We start from the raw sequence: 25521 nt of genomic DNA on the forward strand, positions 1-25521 counted from the left end.
AATTGCTTTACTGGTCATTATGTAGTAAGTTTCTGTAAATATTTTAGATGTGCACAAAATGAATGTGTGCTTGAAATCTTTGGGGTGGAGTGTTCAATATTTGCCATTAGCTCCATTTCAGTGATATTTAAACACTGTTGTATCATTAATATTTTGTCAGCTTGTTATATCAATCCTAAAAGAAATGTAACATTTTTGTTACAATTTGTATATTTATTGTTTTAGTTCTATAAATATTCTTTTCTGATATATTTTGAGAATATTTTTTTTAAAACTTTTTATCTCCACTATATCTAAAGAGATAAATTGTAATCTTTTAGGTATAATCTAGGTTTTCAAATTAATTTACATTAGTTCTTCAATGTAGATTTTGTGATTAAAAATAATTTTTCTTTGTGTTTGGTTATTTTCTTCTTTACAATAATTTTTAAATCTCCTTTGTATGTGGTTTTTGTTTTTTAAAAATTGTTTTCTGGTCGCTTACTTTGTTGATTCTTTTGAATAGTTCTCTACCTCATTGACAGTTTTTGGTTTTGCTTTTCTGTCTCTTTAATCTACTTTTAATTTGTTCTTTCTTTTTGCCTTGAGAACTTAATTCATATGTTTTTATTATTTTATTTTTATTGAGATAAATATCTAAGATTGTGAACTTTCATCTGATCACTTCTTTGTTTCCTGTAAATTAAAGAAATTCTGCAGTTGCAATGTGAATATTTTCTCTAACTGAAGCATATTTTAGAGAGCTTTTGAATTTCTGATGGAAGGGCCTTTAAAAATTTTTTTTCGTTGATTTTTATTTTATTGCTCTGTTGTCAGATAAAATTATTTGCTTTATTTATGTGATATGGAATTTGTTGAGGTTAATGTTTATGTACGTTTGAAAAGAGGATGAATTCTTTGTTACTGGGTGCAAAGTTTCATATACATCCGTGAAATCTATGTTCAGTTCAGTTCAGTCACTCAGTTGTGTCCGACTCTTTGCAACCCCATGAACCACAGCACGCCAGGCCTCCCTGTCCATCACCAGCTCCCGGAGTCTACCCAAACCCATGTCCATTGTGTCGGTGATGCCATCCAACCATCTCATCCTCTGTCCTCCCCTTCTCGTGCCCTCAATCTTTCCCAGCATCAGGGTCTTTTCAAATGAGTCAGTTCTCTACATCAGGTGGCTGAAGTATTGGAGTTTCAGCTTCAAAATCAGTCCCTCCAATAAACACCCAGGACTAATCTCCTTTAGGATGGACTGGTTGGATCTCCTTGCAGTTCAAGGGACTCTCAAGAGTCTTCTCCAACACCACAGTTCAAAAGCATCAAGTCTTCTGCACTTAGCTTTCTTCACAGTCCAACTCTCACATCCAACTCTCACATCCAACTCTCACATGACTACTGGAAAAACCATAGCCTTGACTAGATGGACCTTTGTTGGCAAAGTAATGTCTCTGCTTTTTAATATGCTGTCTAGGTTGGTCATAACTTTCCTTCCAAGGAGCCAGCATCTTTTAATTTCATGGCTGCAATCACCATCTGCAATGATTTTGGAGCCCAGAAAAATAAACTGACACTGTTTCCACTGTTTCCCCATCTATTTGCCATGAAGTGATGGGACCAGAAGCCATGATCTTAGTTTTCTGAATGTTGAGCTTTAAGCCAACTTTTTCAGTCTTCTCTTTCGCTTTCTTCAAGAGGCTCTTTAGTTCTTCTTCACTTTCTGCCATAAAGGTGGTGTCATCTGTATATCTGAGGTTGTTGATATTTCTCCCGGAAATCTTGAATCCAGCTTGTGCCTCCTCCAGCCCAGCATTTCTCATGATGTACTCTGCATAGAAGTTAAATAAGCAGGGTGACAGTATACAACCTTGACGTACTCCTTTTCCTATTTGGAGCCAGTCTGTTGTTCCATGTCCAGTTCTAACTGTTGCTTCTTGACCTGCATACAGGTTTCTCAAGAGGCAGGTCAGGTGGTCTGGTATTCCCATCTCTTTCAGAATTTTCCACAGTTTACTGTGATCCACACCGTCAAAGGCTTTGGCATAGTTAATAAAGCAGAAATAGATGTTTTTCTGGAACTCTCTTGCTTTTTTGATGATCCAGCGGATGTTGGCAATTTGATCTCTGGTTCCTCTGCCTTTTCTAAAACCAGCTTGAACAACTGGAAGTTCACAGTTCACATATTGCTGAAGCCTGGCTTGGAGAATTTTGAGCATTACTTTGCTAGCGTGTGAGATGAGTGCAATTGTGCTTATTGTTACATATTTTTTTCTTCTTGACCTTGTAATGTGAGTGATGTATTAGAGTCTCTGATTATTTGTCTGTTTATGTGTCTCTGTACTGATTTGTTTTTGCTTTATGAAGGTGGTTTCTTATTTAGTATATATATTCTTATATATTCATTAATGTTATATCTTCATTGTAGACATTACCTTTATAATATTTAACACTTTTCAGTGCCCTTCTGTGTCTCATTTATTGCTTTGGGGCCAGAATTCTACTTTGTTTAATATAAAATCACAACCTTTGTTTTCATACTCTTTCCATTTGCCTAGTATGTCTTTGCCTATCCCTTTATTTAGTTTTGCAAAACCATATCACTTAGAATATTTTAATATATAGCACAGAGTTGCATTTTGCTTTGTGAAACAATTCTAAAATCTTTCCCCTTAAATAAGAAAATGAAGACAATTCACATTTACTGATATGACTGCTCTTTTGAGTCTTAACTCTGTCATAATATTCTATATGATATTTAATGTGCTTTTCAAAACGTTTTTGATATTCAGAAGGTATGTAATTTTTTTATAAGACTTTTCTTTATATTAATATTTTTATATTGCTCTTTGTCCCTTTCTTCTTGGGACTGTAATTGTTTTGCCTCCTTAAATCACTTTGTTGTGTTTTATCCTATCAGTCACTTTGCAGTCAGTAGCTCATTCTTCTTTTCACTTTATGATTTTCTATTTCTCCTTTCCCTGAACCTGTATGGTTTATATGGCATTCTGCTGTGTGTATGTGTCTTAGTCGCTTAGTTATGTCCAACTCTTAGTGACCCTACGACTGTAGCCCACCAGGCTCCTCTGTCCATGGGATTCTATAGGCAAGAATACTGGAGTGGGTTGCCATACCCTTCTCCATGGTATTCTGCTACCTATATCCATAGCTTTATTTTGGTCTTATAGTTACAATTTAATGTTGTAAATGTTCTCTGTCAACTGTTTTGCAGAAGTGTCCCCACTAAAATTGTGATTGGGTGAATCTTATTCCAAGAAGTTTCTCTGGAAAGGAGTTGTGAATACAATTTTCTTTGCATTATTGTATGTTAAATGAATTGTCTGTGATTTTAACAGTTGAACAACAACTTGATTTGGTATAAAATCCTTGGCTCAGGATTCCTTGAGTTTTTTGAAAGTGTTGTTACATTACTGTCTTTTTTTAATATGTTGCTAGCAGCAGGCAAGTGACATGAACATTTTATTTAGCTCAGAAGATTTTTTTTTAAATTAATCTTTAAAGTTTAATAGTTTCTGTGCAATATGTTTTGGGGTTGACCTTCTTTGTTCATTTTTCCCAGGAACAAGATGAACTCTTTTACTATGTTGATTCAGGTCACATTTCATTTCTGGCAGTTTCTTAGATTGTAGGTTTAGATAGTAATTCTATTCTTTTGCTTCTTTCTTTTTTATAAATATATATATTTCTATACATGTTGGGTCATCTTGTTTGTCTTCTATATATATTTCAGTTCCTTTTTATTTGCACCTCTATTTTTATGTCATTTTTAAATTTTGGGATCTCTTTCATTTTTATCCTCTCTCTCCTCAGTGTTTATCTATTATCCCTAAAGAATTTTGTACTTTAGTTTTTATTTCTGAACTGATTTTGTATTTTCTTCAGTCTATTTCTGGTGTTTGATCAGCTCTCTAAAAACTGTATTTTCTATTTTCCTGTCTGTTTCTATTCTGTGTCTAAATTTGGGATTTTCCTCTTTAAAATACATTCCACAGTTTATTTGGAGAAGGCGATGGCAACCCACTCCAGTATTCTTGCCTGGAAAATCCCATGGATGGAGGAGCCTGGTAGGCTGCAGTCCCTGGTGTCGCAAAGAGTTGGACACGACTGAGTGGCTTTACTTTCAGTTTTCACTTTCATGCATTGGAGACGGAAATGGCAACCCACTCCAGTGTTCTTGCCTGGAGAATCCCAGGGATGGCAGAGCCTGGTCGGCTGCTGTCTATGGAGTCGCACAGAGTCGGACATGACTGAAGCGACTTTGCGGCGGCAGCAGCAGCCATAGGTTATTGACATTTACTTTACATTGGAGAAAGTTTTCCTGTGGGATGTGTGTATGTGTGTGTTAGTTAATGGGTTAACTGTGGTCTGTACCAGTTCCTCCCACCCCCAGGAATGCCTGAGGCACCCCATGTATGCCTCACAAGACCTTAGGTTAACTTCTTGCCACACTGTTTTTGGAACTGTACCAGGTTAATATATATTTAAAATGTTAATAGTATCAGGACCTGGTTATCTGGTTATTGATTTTGCTTAATGTACAACGTAAAGAATCTGCCTTCACTGCAGAAGACTCAGGTTTTATCTTGGGTTGGGAAGATTCCCTGGAGGAGGAAATGGCAACCCACTCCAATATTCTTGCCTGGGGATTCCCATGGACAGAGGAACCTGGTGGACTGTAGTCCATGGTGTCACAAGGAATCGGACATGACTGAGTGACTAAAACACAATGTATGACTCCTGACTTATGAACTGTCGTGGACTTGCAAGGCTGTGAATTGACACAGACACTGCTATGCTGCATAACTAGGGGTTTTTGATAAACAGGAATATAGTTGGCAGATTTTTCACATGGAGCTGGTCCACCTGTGTTGACCTTCCTTCTTGCAACCAACTGTTCCCATCCAGGGCTGCAGTCAAAGACTTCTTGATAAAAAATACCAATGATTTGCATGAAAAACTCAGTGTTTAGCTAAACCTATTTATCCTGTGAATTTTATTTTCATATCAACTCTTAGATCAGTGTTGATTGCCATTTATGGAGGATTTTATCTCAAAAGTTTTCTTATATTAAACGTGCATGGATGTTAGAAATCTTTTTCTGTTTATTGTATAGAGTGTTGTTATTTTCTGGGACCCGCAATAACCTATGGGAGGTTTTAAGGGTTTGAAGTGAAGTGAAGTGAAGTCGCTCAGTTGTGTCAGACTCTTTGCGACCCCATGGACTATAGGCTATCAGGCTCCTCCGTCCATGGGATTTTCCAGGCAAGAGTGCTGGAGTGGATTGCCATTTCCTTCTCCAGGGGATTTTCCTGACCCAGGAATAGAACCCAGGTCTCCCTCATTGCAGGCAGACGCTTTACCATCTGAGCCACCAGGGAAGCCCCCTGGGGTTTGGGTTTACTCTATTTCTTAGTTCAAGTTACCTCTTGGTTGTGTTCCAGATACCATGGCTTCAGAACTAATAGCTGAAATTTATGCTAGATTTGGTAGAGATAACTCTTTTCTGTTTCATTTTATGTTAGTTGGGGCAGCTCAAAGTCATGGGCTGAAATCATCTAAAGCCTTGCTCAATCACAAGCCTAGTGTTTGATGACAACTATTGCTTCGAGTCTCAGATCCGCCCCCTGTGGGTTTCTGTGAGGTCTTTCTACATGAGCTTCTTTGGACTTGCTCAGATAATGGTGCATGGGTTCTAAAAGCAAGTGTCCTTAAAGTAAAAGACAAATGGAAGCCAAATAGTCTTTTGTGACCTAGCCCTGGCAGTCATGTAGCATTATTCACAACACATTTTATTTAATGAAGCAGTTAAAAAAATCCTAATCAGGTTTAAGAAGTGAAGAAATAGGCTATGCCTCTTGATGGGGAGTGGTATGGTTCTAGAAAACATGTGAGACTAGAAATTTGAGCAATCATTTCACCGTCTTGAAAATTGTCATGCTAGTAATGTCTTCCAAAAGGAATTAACCAGTTTGGGTGGAATTATAAAATTGGCTTAGAATATAGAACAATATTTCTGAAACTTCTGCCATCCACAGACTATCTAATACACAGCCAAACTACCGATTTTAGATGTCAAAAAATAAGTTTATAGCAATAAAAATACAAGCATAATATATATAGAACTGATTTTTATTTATACATTTACTAGGTTGATATTATTTTAGCTTTTGAATAATGTATATATCATCAAATTACAACTATCTGAAGCCATAGATCATATCTCAAAATAGGTGGTTTCTTCTCTTACTTCTTATGCATTTATGTCAGAAAACACCAACTATTAGAGAGCATTGAAAAAGGCAAGTGTCCTACTTGTGTTTGGATGGAATATAAATATGGAAATTATGGGGAGGTCTTTCAGCAAAGATTTCAGCTTTTGGTTAAATGCTCAGAGGAGGGTAATGCCCTTTAAAGCAGGAAGACTGAATGTTTCTTAGAATAAATGGTGATTGATATTCAGCTTTGGTTTCATTCAGCTTTGAAAAGCATTACATTCTTTTGAAATATTTGGTTTTATTTTTAAAAATGTATCCAATAATCATTATCATCTTTCCTCAGTGAATGAAAAAAAATCAAGTATTAGGAAAGAATAAAATTATCTTAGATTGAGTCATTCATATCACAGTTTGGTCTTTTTAAGACAGCCTGATATCTTATTCTCAACATGTAAAAAATCATAATATTTTAGAACTTTTAGATTCAAGCTAGTAAATATTCTAAATATATTACTGAAGTATTCTACTTTAGTTATATAAAATAGTAGAATTATTCTTTAGCTATTAATGTCATGAAGAAATATTATCTTTAATTTAAAAACACATATAAACATCTTTCTATTAAGCAGTCAACGTAATCCAGTATTAATCAGCAGAGCTGTGTATTCAGGCTCACATTTTTCCCAGAGCCCATTGAAATGTCATATACTCAGTGGCTTCAATTAGATTGTATCTGTCTCTACGCTATTTCCTTTAACACTGGCTTAAGAACCATTGACACAACCTGTTCTTTGAAAAGGCCATATGTGAAATGACACTCAGGAAAAACTACTTATTCCCTTAGTAATGTTCTTCATTGCTGTATACATAACTCATGCTGATCAGTACTGGTCCCAAAGTATCTTTCTTACATCTACATTCCATCTTATAGATTTTTAGCGTTAAAGCAAAATGTTATTGGCACATCTCCCTTGTGTATGAATTATACTCTGTCAATAACAGATTCATACTCTGAACATCATTGGTTTTGTTCAACTCTAAATTGAGATGTCCAGTGGAATATCCATGTGATAGTAACTTAACTCTTATATTGTGTATCTATTGTATTAATTTTCTATGGCTACTGTAACATATTACTACACACTTGGTGGATTAAAGCGACACATGTTTATTCTCTCACAGCAGACAGAATTCCAAAGTCAGCTTCAGGCTGAAATCAACCTGTTGCCAAAGGGTTTGCTCCCTTCAGAGGCTCTCTAGGAGAATCCCTTTGCTTAATTAACTTTTCCAGCTTTCTTGGTTTGTGGCCCTTTCTTTCATTTCAAAGCCAGCTGTGTAGCACTTTGCTTAACACAACTGTGAGGGACACTGCACCATATTTTACTGATGGATGGATCATCCTTTGTATTAGAAAAGAAAGGTGAAAAGTACAGGTCTGATGCAGATAGGTTGATGTATTTGGTCAGGAGAACTTGTAATTTTTCTTTTAATTCTGTTTTTGTTATTGAACAGGCAGAGTTGTCAGTACAGGGAAAGGAGTATTAAAGTTTGAAGGGAGAGGGAAGATGAAAAAGAGAAATGACTAGGAAAACATAGCAGCATGGAGACTTGTTGACTTGTGGTCATGAATTCAGGGTAAGACCAGTCAACACAGTTGTGTGTTTTTCTTATTTATTTATTCCATTTTATTTAGTTATTTAACATTTTTTTTAATTGAAGTATAGCTGATTTACAATGTTGTGCCAATCTGCTGTACAGCAAAGTAATTCAGTTAAACACACACATATATATATTCTTATTTTATATTCTTTTCCATTATAGTTTATCACAGAATATTGAATATAGTTCTCTGAGTTATAGATTAGGACCTTGTTGCTTATCCATTCTAAATAGAATAGTTTGCATCTATCAGCCCCAAACTCCCAGTCCAATCTCTCTTCTTCCACCTTTCCCCCTTGGCAACCACAAGTCTGTTCTCTGTGCCTATGAGCTTGTTTCTATTTTGCAGATAGGTTTATCTGTGCCATATTTTAGATCCACATATAAGTGATATCATGGTATTTGTCTTTCTCTTTATGACTTCACTTAGTGCGATAATCTCTAGTTGTATCCCTTTTGCTGAAAATGGCATTATTTCACTCTTTTTATGGCTGAGTAGTATTCCATTGTTCGGAGAAGGCAATGGCACCCCACTCCAGTACTCTTGCCTGGAAAATCCCATGGATGGAGGAGCCTGGTAGGCTCCAGTCCATGGGGTCGCTAAGAATCAGGCACGACTGTGCAACTTCACCTTCACTTGTCACTTTCATGCATTGGAGAAGGAAATGGCAACCCACTCCAGTGTTCTTGCCTGGAGAATCCCAGGGATGGGGGAGCCTGGTAGGCTGCCGTCTATGGGGTCGTACAGAGTCGGACACGACTGAAGCGACTTAGCAGCAGCAGCAGCAGTGTTCCATTGTGTACATGCACCACTTCTTTGTCCATTCATCTGTTGATGGACATTTAGGTTCCTTCCATGTTTTGTTTATTGTGAATTATAGTTTTGTCTGGGTATGTTCCCAGATCATAGATCTAGATCATATGATAATTCTATTTTTAGTTTTCCGAGGGACCACAAAACTGTTTTCCATAGTGGCTGCACAATTTACATCCCCATCAACAGTGTAAAAGGCTTCCCTTTTCTAGTGGTATGTTTATTAGTAACATGTAACTCCTTGGAACACAGAGAGGATATGGTCATTGAGTGTATACACAAAGAATAATTATAACAATAGGCCATGGGACCTAAGCCAATTTAGAAGGAAAATGGGGACTTCATGTATGATCATGTAGGATCATTGTCATTCTCACTGAATAATTCGGGAAGTCCCTCCTAAAGTAGGTCATGATTGATAGGAGAAGCTGGTTGCAATATGGGGTTTTAAAATTGGGACTGCAAAGCGTGTTTGGTTATGAGTATAACAAGGTTCAAGTTATAATCATAGAGAATAGGTGACTGAGGTGGAGTTTAGGACAGGATTACTGAAATAAGGAGGCCAGTGAACTTAGAGGGCAGCATGTTAATAGAACAACTTATGGATTCAGAAATAAGCAAGATACAAGTAATGGTAGAGAGAGTGAGAGTCAAGAGCTAAGTCTTCTGGGAAGGAAGGAGGGTGACTCTAAGGTCTTTAGTTAATGGCAGTAATGAAGGCTTTATGGTGTTATGATCTGATGGCATGAGGTTCTAGGAGGACTTATGAAGATTTTAGGAAACTTTGAGGCACCATGTCTTTGAGTTTGGAAAAAATAGCAACCATTTCATATAATAACGACTAAGTAAGGTTTTTAAGAGACAGCAAGATTTTGTTTGGAACCAGAAAGAGAAGCAAATATTTGGAGTGAAAAGTTATGGTAGAAGGCATTTTACTCATGGCAGATGATTACTCTGAAGGTCAAGAGTTGTTTGTTTTTTTTTTTTAATGTGGGGTCGGTGGCTGGTCCATATCAGGCAGAGTACAGAGCTGTGTGGCGGTAAGGGTTCAGGTGAGGAGAGATGGCCTGGGACTCAGGTGTCCTCGGTGGCCAAGCAAATAGGTACATAAGGCATGATGTGAGGTGCATGGGAAGGTTCATGGCTGTGGCAGCATCGGCAAGAACCCAGACTCTTCTGTAGTATGACCTTGGTAACAGAAACTACTCTGTCTCACATTTCATGGTTCCACGTGGAGAAATCTTCCTGGCCTTTCCCATTGCACTGCTTTTACTCCCAGTCCTGTTGCGAGGGAGAAGACCATGCGATTTGTGAACTCAGAAGAATGCAGTGGGTAATCTCAGCTCAGCCGTGTCTTCTGTTCTTCTTCATGTCAGCCTATCTGCGAGAGGGCTGCACTCTGCCATGCTCCTGCCTCATGGGAATGGTCTTACCTCTGTCGGGGGAGATGTGTGACTGTCCTGCTGTGGAATAAGAGGGGTGATAAATTTAATTCAGGGAGACTGCTCTGTCCAGAGCCACCATCCACAACACAACTTTTTCAATCACTGGTAATTTGTTCCCCAGATCTCTGACTCAGGTAAGGAAGCAGAGTATTGTTGCCAGCCTTTGTGCTAACGGAGAACTCTCAGAGATGCTTTGTTCCCTGCCCATTTCTGACTCTGGTTCCTCAGCCTTGCACTGATTCTGTACTATGCCCTTAATTGTTCCTCAAATAAATCCCTATTGGCTTATTGTAGCTAGACTCAGTTGCTTTGAACCAAGCACTGTAACCAGTACAATCATTTAGTCCTTGTTCTGGACAAACTTCATTGGTTTGCCAGAAAGGTGGTTATGCTTTGCTTGGAAATGGCTAAAATGGCTGCATGTTAGTCTTTGACATTTCATTATAGACAGCCACTGGAGAATGAATCACCAGTCTGGGAAAATCCAATTTTCAGATAATTGTCATTGTACTTTTATTCGCACTCTGCTGTTTTGACTGCTTATGCTAAATTCTCATACTCACAGATTCACTTGACTGAACATGTAAAGATTCACTTTCTGTGGTCTTTTTGGAGTCAAGTTCAAATGTGTTTATGACATTCTCATGAGTTGTACTTTTTACATTATAATTTTCAAAATTATATTTATTCATCCATGCACAAGATTAGAGCCATTGTTCCATTTTGAGGGAATTGGTGGCATAATGATAGACTGTAATGCACACAAAATTATAAATTTAACAACTGTAAACAATTACACAGAAATGTTAATGCAGTGGCTTGAACTGACTACATGCTGTCAACATCAGCCAAAGTAAACAGACCTATGCTGTCTTTGAAGTACTTTTGTGACCTTTACAGACTTAATCATTAGTAAGAATCTCACAGGGAGTCTGTGAAAATCATTACTAATCTTATTGTTCTGTTTATCTCTTCCTGTGTAATGAACTACCCCAAAACTCATTGCCGGAAAACAAGACCATGCTGCATCTCAGTTCTGTGTGCTGGTTGGGCATGGCGTGGCTGGTTGATCTTCCTTCTCTGCTTGGGATTGAGTGGGATGACTCACCAGTGTTAAGTGATGATGGCTAGGCTGGCTGGGGGCTCTAAGATGCTTCACTTGCATGCCTGGTGTTTATGTGAATGACTGGAGGTCTGTGGTCAGCTGGACACACCCCTCTCTCCAGGTAGTCAAGGGGTCTTTCTCTGTGGTGTGTTAAAGAGGGATGATGAGTTTCTAACACAGTGGTTTCAGGATCCAGTAAAGACTGTCCCAGAAGACACAGGCAGAAGCTTTAAGGTTTTTTAGTAACACAGACTTGATGGTTCAAGAAAGTCACTTTTACATTTATATGATGTGAATTGCTAAGGCCAAGCTGGCTTCAGGGGAGGGAAATTATCCTTGCTGTTGTTTTTCAGTTGCTAAGTCACATCCAGCTCTGTGTATCCAACTTATTTGTAACCTCATGGACTGCAGCACGAGTTCTATCCTATCTCTTCTTAATGACAGAAATGTCAAACATATTACAGCCATCTTTTATCCACACTGTAAATTTTAAGTGAATGTGAACAACATTGTTCCATTGCTTTTGTTTCTGAAATAAAGTGCCTGAGGTCTGCTTGACCCTTGGAACAACCAGTGCTCCATGTATCATTTTGAGAAAAGATTTGTCTAGAAGATAATAGTGGTCCTAAAAAACCCTTAAATTCCTGATTGCCAGTGCTAATTAACAACATGCAATATGATCTCCAGCCCTATTGGGCAAGTAATATTGTATAATAGTTACTATGGTCTCTGGAGGTAGACTTCCTGGAGTTCAAAGCCAGATGCTAAGACTTATTAGCTAGACCATATGAACAAATGTCTTAATTTGTCTATTTTATATTTCTCATTTTCTTCCTCTCTATCTGGAGATATCTCCCATGTCACTAGGTTTTTTTGAAATTAAATGAGAAAATGGAGGTAAAGAATTTAGTACAGTGCCCAGCACTGACATTACTCAATACATGTATATTAGTGATTAATATTGATAAATGTATTTAGGCCCCTGAGGCTCACTGGATGCTTCCTTAAGAACAACAGATGTTTAGAGAATGTGATATTGAAAAATCTGTAATCTGTGCTTTCCAATGATTCTTTTTTAAAACTAGTAAGACATTCTCTTGATTTATATAACAGAAAATTGAGGATCAAGAGACAGTTAAGGTTGCAAGGACTCTTGGACTGATAGAATACAATGGGGAGGTGGAAATAACACGTCGATATATTGAGAAATAAAAAACTGAACCCAAACCAAACATTATTCTAATGTTTCTGGCAGATTCTATATATGCCCTTTTCTGACCTGAGCTGAATCATTCCTTTTTAGGCAGCCTCAGGAGGCAATCCCCACTTTTAAGAGGTCAGCATATTGATGCCAAACAGCGGACATAGCACATTACAGCCCAGAACTCCTGGACCCGAGCAGTCCTCTGGCTTCAGTCTCCTGAGTAACTGGCATGACAAGGGCATGCCTGGCGAAGACCTTCTTTTCTTATTTCAACATGAATTCAGTCACAGATTTTTTTTTTCCTATTTGAATACTTTGAACACAGCATGGGTTATTGTTATTTAGTTGCTAATTCCTGTCCAACTCTGAGAACCCATAAATTACAGCACACCAGGCTGCTCTGTCCTTCACTATCTCCTGGAGTTTGCTCAAACCTCATGCTATGTCCACTGAGTTGGTGATGCCATCCGACCATCTTATCCTCTACCACCTGCCCTTCTCCTCCTGCCCTCAATCTTTCCCGGTATCAGGATCTTTTGCAATGAGTTGGCTTTTCACATCGGGTGGCCAAAGTACTAGAACTTCAGCTTCAGCCTCAGTCCTTCTAATGAATATTCAGGATTGATTTCCTTTAGGATTGAGTGGTTTGATTTCCTTGCAGTCAAAGGGACTCTTAAGAATCTTCCCAAGTGCAATAATTTGAAAGCATTAATTCTTTGGCACTCAGCCTTTTTTATGGTCCATCTCTCACGTTTGTGTGTGACTACTGCAGAAACCATTGCTTTGACTATGTGGACCTTTATTGACAAAGTGATGTCTCTTCTTTTTAACGTGCTGTTTAAGTTTCTCATAGCTTTTCTTTCAAGGGGCAAGCATCCTTTAATTCTGTGTCTGCAGTCACCATCTGTAGTGATTTTGGAGACTAAGAAAATAAAATATCTGCTATTTCTACTTTTTCCCTATCTATTTACCATGAAGTGATGGGACCAGTGATTTTAGTTTTTTGAATGTTGAGTTTTAAGCCAACCTTTTCACTCTCCTCTTTTACTTTCATCAATAGGCTCTTTAGTTCTTCTTTGCTTCTGCCATTAGTATGGTATCATCTGCATATCTGAGGTTGTTGATATTTTCCCCAGCAATCTTGATTCCAGCTTGTGATTCATCCAGCCCAACATTTCACATGATGTACTCTACATAGAAGTTAAATAAGCAGAGTGGCAATATACAGCCTTGATGTACTCCTTTCCCAATTTGAAGCAATCCGTTGTTCCATGTTTGGTTCTAAACTTGGTTGGTGTTGCTTTTTGTCCTGCTTACAGGTTTCTCAGGAGACAGGTAAGGTGGTCTGGTATTCCCATCTCTTTAAGCGTTTTCCAGTTTGTTGTGACCCATACAGTCAAAGCCTTTAGTGTAGTCAATGAAGTATAAGTACTGAGCAGTTAAAAAAAAAAAAAATCCCGATTTGAGATCTCAAAGCTTTCATTCTAGAGTTTCTTGTATCATTTGGGTTTAGATTTGGCTCTGCATGCGACGTAAATCTAGGCAATACTGACTTAAGCAAGATAGAAGGTTCTTTCTCTGTCATAGAGTGTGGAAACAGGCAGTTCAGAACTGGTATGGCAGCCTGTAGTTTGTAGACCTGGGTTCCTTTCATTCTGTGACTCTATCATATGTAACTTTAATTTCTAAGGACAGGGTCCAGGATGACTTCTGGAGCTCCAACCATTATATATGCTTTCTTGCCTTTAGCAGAGAGGAAAGAGGAGAGAAAAGTATTCCTCCCCATTTTCAGGATATTTTCTGGAGAATCCAAATGACACTTTTTCTTTTACACCCTCTAAGATTCTTTCTGACACCAAATATGTGATATCTTTTCACAGCAATTCTCCAATTACTGGACATTGAGTATCTTACAAGTTAATTCAGTTCTGACAATATCTACCTGGAGCTAGTTTCAGACCCCATAAAACTGTCAGATCCTATTTCATATACCAGCTGTAAATGGTCTAGGCTACCCACACTGTTTTGTTTGGCTGACCAAAAATTCGGGGATTCCCATGATCCCCTCTCAGATTTGATAATTAGAATGACTCATGCTGCTGCTCTTAAGTCACTTCAGTCATGTCCAACTCTGTGAGACCCCATAGACAGCAGCCCACCAGGCTCCCCAGTCCCTGGGATTCTCCAGGCAAGAACACTGGAGTGGGTTGCCATATCCTTCTCCAATGCATAAAAGTGAAAAGTGAAAGTGAAGTCGCTCAGTTGTGTCCGACTCTTAGTGATCCCATGGACTGCAGCCTACCAGGCTCCTCCATCCATGGGATTTTCCAGGTAAGAGTACTGGAGTGGGGTGCCATTGCCTTCTCCGAGAATGACACATAGAACCCAGAAAAACATTTTGCTTACATTTAGTGGTTTATTGTAAAGGATCCAAATGAATAGCCAGATGAAGAACTCTTTAAAGGTCTTGAATGCAGGAGCCTGTTTCATGGAGCTGGGGCACACCTTCCTAGCTTGCAGATGGGTTAGCCAAACCCAAAGCTCCCTAGTCTTACTGTTGAAGAGTTTTGTAAGAGCTCAATCTTTATCCCCTCCCCAGAGATCCTGACACCGAAAGTTTTAACACTCTAATGACAGATTTTTTTGGAGACTAGCCCCAACCTGAGGCTCTCCAGGGGGCCCACCCTAAGTCATGGTATTAGCATAAATAAGCTCACAAGTGATCTAATGGGGCTCGTTATGAATAACAAAAGACACTTCCATCATTCAGGAAATTTCAAAAGTTTTAGGAGCTCTGGGCCAGGAATTTGGGACACAGAGCAAATGTTTATTTTTTATTTTAACAGCAAGTTTACTGACCATAATTTAGTTGTGGAGATTGGAAAGTGTTAGTCATTCAGTTGTGTCTTACTCTTTGCAATCTCATGGACAGAGCCTGCCGGTCTTCTCTTGCTGCAGAAACCAGTAATCTAGAAACCAAGCACCACATTCGGAGAGTTGGAGAACTCAGGGTTATTATGCCAGTGGGCCCAGAGGAGTTAACACTCCAAACTCTAAGCCCTGAACAAAGGAGTTACAGAGTTTTTTTTACAGTCGGACAGGCATAATTAAGCAGGTTTGCGTGTTTTTAGGGCCTAGGGCGATTGCAAAGAGCAGGACAAGGATGAGTAAGATAAGCTCCAGTTCCTCATATTGTGAGTCCCCAGTTTCTGAGATCTATGTGATCTAGACTTTGCAAGGAGCAAGCTGGGTTACAGAGGCAGAAGGAGCAGGAGGTTATGTAAAAATTTAACTTTTCCTCTTCATTCCCCTCTCTTGATGCTTCTATCGCTCTTTGTAGAAAGCATCATCTCATGTTTTGGTAGGGCATTCAGAGCTTCCCATCATTTAGGGTTTCCTTTTGTAAGTTTATGGATTTAATCCTAGAGGTTATGAACTGGTAATTACATTGAGAATACAAGGGCCAAACAAGAGCACCACAGAGAGCATGAAGAGAACTGTTAGAGGGAGAAGTCACAACGCCCAGCTCCAGATATTACCCCCAGGAATTAGCTACTTTCTCTTTCCTTTTTATGATTTGTTCCCTTAGCTGTTGGGCCATGTCCCTGAAAATTTCTGATAGGTTTACAGCATTCATAAAAGACAGCATTCTTCATTTAAGAAGAGACAGAGTCCTCTCTTTTCAATTGTCAGTAGGTCTAGCCCTCTCCTATTCTGTAAAACCACCTCAGCCAGCGAGTCTAGTTGGTCCTGTAAGGCCACAAAAGGTTTGCCCACTCTCTCAATGTCGTTTGTGAAGTCCTTTGATAGTGTATGGTAAAAGGTGATTGATGAAGTAATTCCTCCTATTCCCATACCTATCCCAGCCATGATTTCCAGACCAACTAGTAGGGGTATAAACTGGATGTCTCTTTTTGACCGTGTATGTGCTGCCAGAGAGAGGTATGGTGCAAGTCTGGTTGTTAGGGACAATATTCATCTGGGGAGTGAGGAAAGCTAAGGTGCAGATACCCATCCACTTGAAAGGTAGACATAAGTAAGCATCTTTCCCACAAACAAGGAAAAGGGCTTGATGGGGGTGGCACCATCTGTTACAGCAAGGGACACCAAAAGGCTGCAAAGCAGCCTGAACATAACAGATAAATGAACACTAGCAAAAGATTTTCTCCCCATCTTTGGGTTGTCATGGCTTTAACAACTGAGCCTATCACGAAGGGGGGTCAGTTATACTGTGGAGCAATTTAGTTAGTAGGGAGAATCGATCATAAGAGACATCTAATAAGAATGAGGCTTCCCACTACAGTGAGATAACAGACAGCTAACCGCAGCTTCTGACCCAAATCCAAGTCCTGGGGTGAGACTGAAGCTAGTCCTGTAGTGAAGAGCACAGTAATAATATCAATCAGGGATAGAGGCCAGGGTTGACAATGAAAATCCTTTGATATTCGGATCCTCAAGCTTCTGCCATTCATTGACTAGTTAGCATCTGGAGTGACTGGAGCAGGGCTCAGCATCCTTCATGGGTGAGGATCGTTGTTTTTGGAACCAGACCTTGAGGGAGTTTTTGGAGTCCCAAACTGTTTTCTAGATGTCCTCATCACAGGAAGCTGCTACCTTCTTGACTTTGGTGTGGTGGATCTAAGGGATGATGCCTGTAGCTCATCTCCTGGCTGATAGGGATGAACCCAATTGCCCAAAGTAATGGGTGTCCTTCCTAAGGTTTCTTGGGTGATATGGCCAAAGACTTCCAGGGCCTGGAGGTGTTGGGACATCTCCAGGTCAGCTAGTTGTTGGTGGTCTCTGTTGAGGTTTTCTATTACTGGGGTGGTCTCCATATAAGATCTCAAAGGGATAATAGCCTGAAGACCTCGGCATACATTTATGCAGGGAGATGAGAGCCCACAGAATGATAAGGCAGCTGTTCCAGCACTGTCTAGGTGTTGGTCGGGGGATATTCTTATTGTACTACTACTTGGAGAAACAAACTTAACAAGAAAGTTAAAGATATTTAGCCTAAAGATTAATAAAAGTAGGAAAGCTGCTGAGGGGCCAGCCAGGAGAACCAGGTACAGACATTGATTTGTGACTCTAGTGTTTCTCTAGGTATGAGAAGATGCAAGAATTTGGACTCATAAAAATCTTTACCTGAAAACATCTGACTGTCTGAAGGCCTGTTTTTCTGGGTTTTTCCCAGAACACAGAGTGCCTTATTATTTGTCTCCACCCTGAAGTCCTTTCAAGGGTATGTTGAAGGTCAGCATCTTGTAGTGGTCATGATTTAATCTTTGTAGAGGCAGCTGGCAAGGGCCAACTTTCAGTCAGCAGGGCCCCTTCATAGCCACATATTTGACTATGTTTTGGGAGCATTTCATAGTCATTGTGTCCTGTGGTGCTGGGAAGGCTCATTCCCAGGTCTAACAAAGATTCCGTTGACAGACCACTCAATGTGTTGTCACTAGGCCAGGCCTTGTAAGTAGCAAAAGTCTCTGGACCATACCTGTCTAACTAGCCTCTTAGTCCAGGAAAATATTTCCTCTTGTTGCTTCTTCCCATATCTAGAGTTACATTATTACAATTATTGATCTTAAATGGAATGCTGCATATCAGCGTTTTATCACAGGTTCAGTCACTCATTTGGTAACGTAAGAAATAATCTTCTGAAACAAGCTGCATAGAAAATAATATAGCTAGCAGTTAATAGTAAGGTCACAAGCAAGAATTTAAGGCAAGAACTTTCATTGGGTATAGCCAGGTATATCCCAGGTCATCTGACTCAGTTAAACGATTATAGCCAAGTGTACATCATGGAGCATCTGACCTTTATCCAAAGATTGGTTACTGAGATAAGCTGTAGAAACAATCTTAGAGTGTCCTTTTTAGTAACTTAATTAAATCTTTTAGCCATATAACATAGCAAGGAACTATTTCAGAAGTGAGTCTTAGTAAGCACAGACCTTAATTAACAAAACAGGAACTTAATATTCAGTGAAACATACTTTCTTTTTTGGGGGGAGAACTCATTGTGAGGACATTAACACTGTAGCCAGGGAAGGCTTTAATCCATCAAATAAAAATGAGGACTGTCAGGAAGCTGGAAGAAGCCAAGCAGCCGTCTTGAATTTCCCATAGCCCTGGCTTTCTTATTTTTAGCTGCTGTTTATCCATTTTTAATTTCCTGATTTAGAAGCAGACTATTGCCATGTTTTAAGGATAGTAAAATGATATCAGGATAGCAAAAGTCTAACCATGAGGGGTTATTTTTTTGTAGAAGCAGAATGAGCTTTGTCTACATGTACCATAATCTTAAATAATGTTTATTTACTTGACAAAAGATTTTGAAAACAAATATAAATCACCTAAAGGCAAAGAAATTCACAATCTGTTATTAAAAGTTGTATTCAACGAAAACTTTGTTCTCTAAACAGAGAGAAGACCAAATTCTAGTCTGGGACCAGCTTACTGTTAATAACAAAATTTGTTTATCTGCTTAATCTTAGAAAGTCTTTCTCATAAAACTTGAAAAACTAGTATTCTTCTAAAGGCATGAGAGTAAAACCATAGAAGTCCTGTTTAAAATCTGATTCTATTGCAATTGACAAAGAAACCTGGTCATAACACTTTAATATGATAACAAGAATTATAATTGACCATATTTTATCAGGGCATATCAGATCTATATGAATTTCACATAATTTTAGGATAACTATATTAGTAACATCAACCATATAGTATAACCTGAAAATATTTTTTTTCACCCCTTTAACAGTACTTCCTTTGTAATTTAACATGTCCAATGAACCCAGGTAGCTTAATAGCTCTTTGGGATCACTCAGGGGCCCTCCGAAGCATCCCAAAGTTAGCTAGAGATCAAGTTATCTAGTAAGTTTTGTTGATAAATATCAAAAGGGTTTATAACACTCAGTCAGGTAGGATCATATAAGTTACTGTGAAATAATAGTTATTCACTTAGCCAAAGCTAACAAAAGATTTCAAAGGTAAATATAGAACAGATCAATTAAGAGGTAAAGAATCTTAAATCTATCATTAAAAGCAGTTCAACATCTGAAGAAAGTATGTCCTCTTAACAAAGAGAAAGGCCAAATTCAAGTTTTGTGCCAGCTTACTTTAAAGTCATTTAGGTAAACTTAATTAAATTTATTTTAAACTTTGTCAATCCTTTAACCATGCACAAAACTTTTTCTTCAGGGTTCACTTTCCACAAAATTTCTAATTACTTTTTGTAACAGTCATCTGTAAGTCAGACCTACTTTCTTTTCCCTTAATAAAATGTAATTTTATAGCTTCTTTATTAAAAACATACATCCTACTTTCTTATTAGATTAGCAAACAAACATTAATACTAGATATTTAATAATTGAATATTTCCCAATTCACATGAATCTAAAATTTATTTAGGTTAATTTTTCTTGTATTTAGAATTGTTTGATTTGTAAGCTCTTACTTTTCTTTAGGCCAATTAAATTAGAACTCACTCACAACTTGAACAATATTATCAGAAAAAAAGATATACACTGAGACATACATAAATCCAGACAGACAGACTGACAGAGATCTTACAGTTTTCTATTTGAGATTTAAAATATCTTTTTGACCCCTTTTTTTTTTCTTCACTTGAAGTTTTAATTTGCCAAGGCTGAGGTCTCAGGCAAAGCTGGCTGTGTCTTTCAAGGACATGGAAAGGGTTAACTTCAAGCTTTTCCCTGGGCAGGACTTTTAACAAGCTAGTTGTTTTTAATTGCATATGCAAACAGAATTGGTTTTGCAGTTTCCAAAAAGAAAAATTTCTCTCAGTCCGTTCAATCAGCAATCATGCACTCACAATCATTCAGAGGCTATCACATTGCCTCCTTTCTCCTGAGTCCCCAGGTTCTGTTAACTGTTGCTGCCTCCCTGGGAGCCCCAAGGTTATCATTCATGATGCCCCCCTTCCTCCCGAGTGCCCAGGTTTTCTTAACTGTTCCTCCCTTCTTTGAAGCTCCAGGAGGTGATCAGTCTCTTCTACCTGTTGGGGTAGGTTCTGCCGAGGACCAGCCCCAGGTCCTTACCTTACCCTGTGGCCCTTCCTGGTGAGTTGGTCCGTCCCTCCAATGAGTCCAGTTGGGGCTCGGCTGTCCGGAGCGTCAGAACACTGGTACAAAAGAGAACCCGGAATACCATCAGGTGGTGCGCCTCCTTGTTCATCTCAGGATTCCTTCACTCCAGCCCGGCTGAGCCACCAGTTTGGCGGCTCAAGGGGCTGGCGTGGTTAGAATCTTGCTGGGGCCTCCAGAAATGTTGCAGAAACTAGTAATTGAGAAACCAAGCACCACACTCGGAGAGTTGGAGAACTCAGGTTTATTATGCCATCAGGCCCAGAGGAGTTAATACTCCAAGCTCTGAGCCCTGAACAAAGAGGTTGCAGAGTTTTTTATACATGGACAGGCATGATTAAGCAGGTTTGCAGATTTGTAGGGGCTAGGGCAATTGCAAAGAGCAGGACAAGGAGGAGTGAGATAAGTTCTGGTTCCTAGTATTGTGAGTCCCCACTTGCTGAGACCTATGGATCTAGACTTTGAATGGAGCAAGCTGGGTTACAGAGGCAGAAGGAGTAGGAGGTTACGTAAAATTTTAACTTTTCCTCTTCACTCTGTCCATGGGATTTCCAGCCAAGAACACTGGAGTGGGTTGCCATTTCCTTCTCCAGGGGATCTTCCTGACCCAGGGATCAAACTTCAGTCTCCTGCATTGCAGGCAGATTCTTTACCGTAATTAATTCTTTACATAATTTAGTTATGTGACCTCATCTAGCTGTAATAGAGTCTTAGACATGTGGTCAGTGATGATATTATTATAAAGAGGGAAAGAAAGGAAGAGTGGATAATGGAGGACAACCTCCCTACTCCTTCATGAATGAGTTTTCTGTCCATTGATGGAAGCTTCTGGGCTGTAGGCCTTTATGCTTTGGTGTAGGCTTGGATTCCATTAGAATGATTTCCCCACTGCTGGCATTAGCTTCCCTGATGCTGTAGTCCTGAACATTGTTCGTTGGTCTGGACTTTAATCTGGGACTTTAATCATAGTTAGACTATGACCCTACTTGTCCATATGTCAGTTCCGACTTCATTCAGTTTGGTTTTTTAGATTGTAAGTCTTATGGATAGGAACCATGTGTAGTCTAAAGGTTGTGCCTACTTCCTTGACATTTTAATTGAATATGCATTTATCTGAACACTTATCAAAATATTCAGCATTACTCATAATAAAATAATTCATCTTGATCCCCTACTTTAAGTAACTGAAATGAATTTATTACTTTTGGAGAACTCTCCTTCAACTTGTAACACCTTTTGCCTTGTCTTTGAATTTTACTTTTTATCTATGTTCTTTACTTCTGATATGCTTTTTTTTTTTTAATCTTTTAAATCGATGATAAATTTGTTGCAGAAATTCAGAAATATCTGGAAGTTCAGAAATAACACACCAAATTATTTGTTTCCTCTGAAGGACTATATCTAAAGCCCACTGAGAGTGTAACTTCATTTAAACCAGGCATTCTCATCAGTTTCTCTGCAATCTCCTTACCGCTTAGATTTTCCTGGAAAGTCTTAAGAGGTGATCTACCTCAAAATTTTCCCCAAAGGTTCACAGTTCAGACTTTGTATTTTTGGCTTTTGTTCTTCAAATGAATTTCGTATTGGTTGCTCTCAGTTTTACCAGTGAGAGAACGTATCATTTTATGTGAGCCTTGGATGACCTTTCAACAGTCTTTCAATTATTATTGAACACTGTCAACATGAAATGGAGGAAAACAATAGAAATGGAAGAAATAGAGGAAAACAATAGAATGGGAAAGACTAGAGATCTCTTCTGGAGAATTAGAGATACCAAGGGAACATTTCATGCAAAGATGGGCACAATAAAAGACAGAAACAGTAAGGACCTAACAGAAGCAGAAGAGATTAAGAAGAGATGGCAAGAATACATAGAAGAACAGTACAAAAAAAGGTCTTAATGACCTGGATAACCATGATGGTGTGGTCGCTCACCTAGAACCATATATCCTGGAATGTGAAATCAAGAGGGCCTTAGGAAACATTACTACAAACAAAGCTAGAGGAGGTGATGGAATTTCAGGTGAGCTATTTCATATCCTAAAAGATGATGCTGTTAAAGTCCTCCACTCAGTATGCCAGCAAATTTGGAAAACTCAGCAGTGACTGCTGCTGCTGCTAAGTCGCTTCAGTCGTGTCCGACTCTTAGCGACCTCATGGACTGCAATCTACCAGGCTCCTCTGTCCATGGGATTTTCCAGGCAAGAGTACTGGAGTGGGGTGCCATTACCTTCTCCTCAGCAGTGACTACAGGACTGGAAAAGGTCAGTTTTCATTCCAATCTGAAAGAAAAGCAATGCCAAGAATGTTCAAACTACCATGCAATTGGATTCATTTCACATGCTAGCAAGGTAATGCTCAAAATCCTTCAAGCTAGGCTTCAGCAGTACATGAACTGAGCACGTCCAGATAGACAAGCAAGATTTAGAAAAGGCAGAGAGGAACCAGTGATCAAATTGCAAATATCCACTGGATCATAGAAAAAGCATGGGAATTCCGGAAAAGCATCTCCTTCATTGACTATGCTAAAGCCTCTGACTGTGTGGATCACAACAAACTGTGGAAAATTCCTAAAGAGATGACAATACCAGACCACCTTACCTGCCTCCTGAGAAATCTGTTTGCAAGTCAAGAAGCAACAGTTAGAAGTGGACATGGAACAACAGACTGGTTTAAATTGGGAAAGGAGTATGTTAGGCTGTATATTGTCACCCTGCTTATTTAACTTCTATGCAGAGCACATCATGAGAAATGCTGGGCTGGATGAAGCACAGACTGAAATCAAGATTGTCGGAAAAAGTATCAATAACCTCAAATATGCAGATGACATCACCCTAATGGCAGAAAATGAACCTCTTGATGAAGGTAAAAGAAGACAGTGAAAAAGCCGGCTTAAAACTCAATATTCAAAAAACTAAGATCATGGGATCTGGTCCCATCACTTCATGGGAAATAGGTAGGGAATAATGGAAACAGTGACAGATTTTATTTTGGGGGCTCCAAAATCAGATAGAAGTATCATTTGTGATATATTTCAGAAAGATTGACCTATTGTATGATGTTGAGAGGTATTATGGTGGAAGTTCTTACATGCTGGTACATTCAGATTCACAAAGCCCATTAGAAGGACAGCAGAAGTTCAATGGGCTCAGCACAAAACTTTTGTCTGAACACCTGAATTACTGGGAGAATTGAATTGGCAGTTGTGTGTAAAGTTATTTTGGGGAGCTTCAGTATGTTGTAAAGTGCAACAAATGTTTTCTGGAAACCCATGGTGACTCTGGTGTTTTGCCTGTGCTTGCAAGAAGTACTCAGTCTAATGTGGGAGATCAGTTCACAGGCATCACTAGCTATTGGATAGTCAACTTCTGTGTATTGCTGGGTCTGGAGACACAAACAAAGGTCTTCAATAACACGTGTCCTAGCTCTCAGAAACACTAGTCCTGATTTTTCCTTTGCAATTGTTCATGTATTTCAGTTTTACTATTTAAAACTGAATTTCAGTGCCTCCTTTTCTTTGCATCAGTTAAATGCACTACTGTGATTCCCAGATTGGAAGGAACCCTGGGGGCCTGTTCCCTTCTTAGCAGAACCAGTGATCTCCTCTGATATAATAGCTTACCAAGTCAGCACGATCAATTTAATTCAGTCTTTTATTAGTCATTTTAGACAATTTAACCAAATTAACTAATTCTCCAGAGAGCATAATGTGAAATTTTGTATTCAAGTATGATGTCCTTTAAAAAGTGTTACAGACAAGTCACAAATAATAGTTTTTTCTTTGTAAGATGAAAATATGCCAACCAACCTATGTTTTTGAACCCAAGATTTTTTGCCTAATTATTTCTTATATAATAACAGCAATGCAATTCTGTATTTCTAGTGACTTTCTTTAACTTCAAATCCCTTAACTGGATATATCTTGTTTATTCTTATGTGTTACTTAAGCCTTGCTGCTGCTGCTGCTGCTAAGTCGCTTCAGTCGTGTCCGACTCTGTGTGACTCCACAGACGGCAGCCCACCAGGCTCCCCCGTCCTTGGGATTCTCCAGGTAAGAACACTGGAGTGGGTTGCCATTTCCTTCTCCAATGCATGAAAGTGAAAAGTGAAAGTGAAGTTGCTCAGTCGTGTCCGACTCTTTGCAACCCTATGGACTGCAGCCCACCAGGCTACTCCGTCCATGGGATTTTCCAGGCAAGAGTACTGGAGTGGGGTGCCATTGCCTTCGAGCCTTAGGGTAATACAAATTCCAGTTTGAGTTCAAGCCAAGTTTAATCATATCTTGACATACCTGGAAAACTGTTGGATTGGTTGATTCATTTATTCACTCTATCAATATTATCTGAGTGCCTGTTTTGTGCCAGACACTGGCCTAGGCATTTGGAATAAAGCAGTGAACAAAACAGAAAAAAAATTCCTACCTTCATGGAGTTTACACTCTTCCTTGTTTTACAGTGTGGATGTAGAAGGGACAGTCGGTAGTTTCTGGCGCTATTTTTGTATTAGACTCTATACAGACTACAAATAGACCAGCTAGACACCTGACATAATCAGAAAACTTCAGTAGACGGGACAGGCTGTCTTTGGATTCTTCTCAAGACTGACAATGAATTCCTGACTCAGTATGTGGCGAGTGGTGGTGTTTGTGTGTGAATGTGTGTGAGAGAAAGAGAAAGGGGTAGGAGGATAGAAGACAAGGAAAAAGAAAGTTTAAAGTGTTTCTTAAAGTACAAAAGGGAAAGAGTTCATTCTACAATTTATGAGGGAATGGTTTCCATGTATTTATAAACACAAGTAAAAGAATATGCTCAGAAATACGGGAGTACTTGGCCGAAGAGCGGTATTCTATGTGAAGAAGGGGGAAGAGGCACCGTTCCTGTTAATAGACCTGAAGGCTGATGAGGATGTCTTTTCCTAGAGATTTCTTCCTGACCTGCAGCTGGGCTTACTGCTATAACTCGT

At 39.0% G+C, this 25521-nt stretch overlaps 1 long non-coding RNA gene across 2 annotated transcripts in view; it reads right to left on the reverse strand.

The window, feature by feature from the left end:
* LOC104989882 overlaps positions 1–25067 on the reverse strand; it is a 75270-nt gene extending 50203 nt beyond the window's left edge. The window contains exons 1-4 of one of the 2 annotated variants that reach the window (XR_825434.1): positions 24981–25059; positions 22790–22841; positions 20515–20597; positions 8733–10157 (exon numbers count right to left, since the gene is read on the reverse strand). This is a non-coding gene — a long non-coding RNA (uncharacterized LOC104989882). Of the gene's footprint in view, positions 1–8732; positions 10158–20514; positions 20598–22789; positions 22842–24980 lie in introns of those variants that run through there. The other variant, XR_825433.1, reaches the window with a different exon arrangement.
* Positions 25068–25521: the final 454 nt, after the last annotated feature.

Source organism: Bison bison, unplaced genomic scaffold (genome assembly GCF_000754665.1).
Source record: "Bison bison bison isolate TAMUID 2011002044 unplaced genomic scaffold, Bison_UMD1.0 scf7180017864166, whole genome shotgun sequence".
NCBI classification, from domain to species: domain Eukaryota; kingdom Metazoa; phylum Chordata; class Mammalia; order Artiodactyla; family Bovidae; genus Bison; species Bison bison.